The sequence below is a fragment of the Galeopterus variegatus genome, unplaced genomic scaffold (genome assembly GCF_000696425.1).
Source record: "Galeopterus variegatus unplaced genomic scaffold, G_variegatus-3.0.2 Scaffold4267, whole genome shotgun sequence".
NCBI lineage: Eukaryota > Metazoa > Chordata > Mammalia > Dermoptera > Cynocephalidae > Galeopterus > Galeopterus variegatus.
The window spans coordinates 137,870-140,458 of NW_007730378.1; the positions used below are offsets into that span (position 1 = coordinate 137,870).

Here is a 2,589-nt window from a genome sequence, read left to right on the forward strand (position 1 = left end):
GTATTATCTATCTGTCTATCCATTTATCCAGCATCTATCTCTTCAGGTGGGCTCTGGTGTCAGACATCTCTGTAGTGGTTTTTTTTTTGGGGGGGGGGGGTTTTATATAATTATTCACAAGGTAATTCAACTACATAATAAAGCCCTTTTAGCATTATGAAATACAATGTTTGAAATCTTTTTTCTTGGCAATTCTGTTTATTACAATGTTTATAATCCTGAACAGTTTCTCTCATATGAAGTTTTTCATGCATTCGAGTATTTTGCATGATGTCTGATGTGACCAGTAACAAAGGCTGCAATAAAGTAATAGCTATGATCATAACCCTCTTGTAATCTAAAAACAGTGAGGATTTTTTCTTTCTTTTTTTCTGTACAGTCAGCTATGAAGTTATCAGAGAGTCACAGTTTATCTGAAAGAAAGTGGTCATCTGTTCCTTGATCAATCAGTATGTCCATCTGAGAATCTGGACAGGACTTCACAAGATGGGCAATGATCATAAGCCTTCCATTTACTTTGATCTGTTCCCAAATATCCACTAAAGGGTTTTCTTTGCCCCAAGGACAAAGCACTGGGTTGCAAATTGGAGCAAATGCTGACACAGATTTGTATTTTCTTGGATTTTTTTAAAGCACAAATCAGAGCTCCATGGCCTCCCATGGAGTGGCCAAAAATAGATATCCTTTGAGGATTCACTGCAAGATTGGCATGTATGAGTTGCGAGAGCTCCTCCGTTACATAAAAGTACATTCTGTAGTTTCCCAAGGATCTTCAGTGGCAGCCACATAAAACCCAGCACCAGTGCCAAAATCCCAGCTCTCATCTTTCCATTTAATATTGCATTCACAAGGGCTGGTAGCAATGATGATAAGGCCGTGTTCTGAGGCAGCTTGATGATCATCAAATTTTGATATAAAATTTTGTGCTGTGCAACTTAAACCAGACAGCCAATACAGTGCAAGGCCCTTTCCAGTTTCTGCCTTTGGTGATAACTAAATAGCAAATTTCATTTTGCAGTTCAGTTCAACGCTGTCATGTTCAAACACTTTCTGCAATCCCCCAAAGCACTTGTTGCTGGATATCTATCTGCCTCAATGCCCTTCTGCTCCTGTCCAACTGCTACTTGTTTTTTTGTCTGCACCAGAGGGCGGATAATCTTTGGGCGGCAGTGGCAGCGGAGAGTGTAGAAATGGTTAGAAGGGAAAAAGCTCTCTGTAGCATTCGAATCTTGCCTCTGTGCCTCTTATTAGCTCTGTGATTTTGGGCAAATTGTCTCAACTTCTCTGAGTTCCTCTTTTCACAGCTGTAAAGTGTGGATAATGATATTCACCTGCCTACCAGACACAGAATGAGAATTAAATGAGTCAAGTCTGAAAAATGTGAGGATAAAAAAGCACAGTGGCATATGTTGTGTTCCATAAATGGTGGCCATTTTTCTGCTCAGACCTCCTCTCTAAAAGACTGATATCTTTCTAATAGCTAATAGAAAGAACAGAAAAGTCCACATACAAAAGATTAAGAAACAGAGACACTTCAGATTTTGATGTGTTATGGTACCTAAGGCTTAGCACAAAACTTCCAGTTCCTATTTGGGTTTCCACTAGAAGACCAAAATAAAATTAAAGCCCTTTCCTTGTCGTAGTATCTATTTGTACTCTAAATTTTAGATATGAGCTAGTCAGATGAAATTCTTCTTGTGCAATAGGTTCTTCTTCCCTCTCCAGCAGGTTTACCGAAGTCTGCAAATCTTTTAACATCCTCTTGAACACACCCGCTTTCCAATCTCCCTGTAAGTCATGAGACTTTGCTTCTGTCATTCCAAGTAATTTTCCTCTGGAGCATACATAAGTAATTGCAAACAGTAGCCCTGGAAACCGCTTTTCCTGTTAGAAAAAGAACTCCTCAGGTGAACTGTAAGTGGATTTAGCTGGAGTCCACACACATCCCCAACAGAGTTAAATGTCGCTGTTACAATGAAAGGAGGACTTCAGAGAGAAAAATAAATAGCAGAAAATTCAAGCTGGAAGGGACTTTAGAAAACATTTGACACCATCTTTCTTAAATATTGTGCCCCAAGCACTTGCCCAGCCCATACCTGCACAGTAGCCTTTGCCATGTTGCAATATGGTAGTTAGTGTGCCTGTCTTGTCTCTGAGATCATGGAATCAGGGATAAAGTCTTATTCATTTGAGTCCCCAGCACTGTACTTAATACACAGTAGGTGGTAGGTAAATGTCTGATAAATGAGCGAAATGCTTTTGGACTTGCAGCAGTCCCATCACAGCATGGTATCTGCATTAATAAGAGATCAGAATGAGGTCTCAGTTCACATCTTTTTTGTTCCTGGGGCTTGTCTGTGTTCTCTGCTATGTTTTTGCTCATCGTGGGGCTAAGCTTCTGTAAAATGTGGCTGACATTTTAAATGACATTTAAATGACATTTAAAATGTGGTTGATTGAGGTCCCAGGCATAATGTAAAACATAACTATCTGGTGGAGATTTCAAAGTGCTGTGAGGATTAAAAATCCTCAGCCTACCATACCTTTAAAATGGCCATTTTCCTCTACCAAGTGGAGAAAGCCTGCCTG

The 2,589-nt window shown here is 39.8% G+C and overlaps 1 pseudogene; it reads right to left on the reverse strand.

The window, feature by feature from the left end:
- Positions 1 to 246: 246 nt before the first annotated feature.
- On the reverse strand, positions 247 to 2,117 carry LOC103602737 (annotated as a pseudogene).
- Between the last annotated feature and the right edge of the window lie 472 nt (positions 2,118 to 2,589).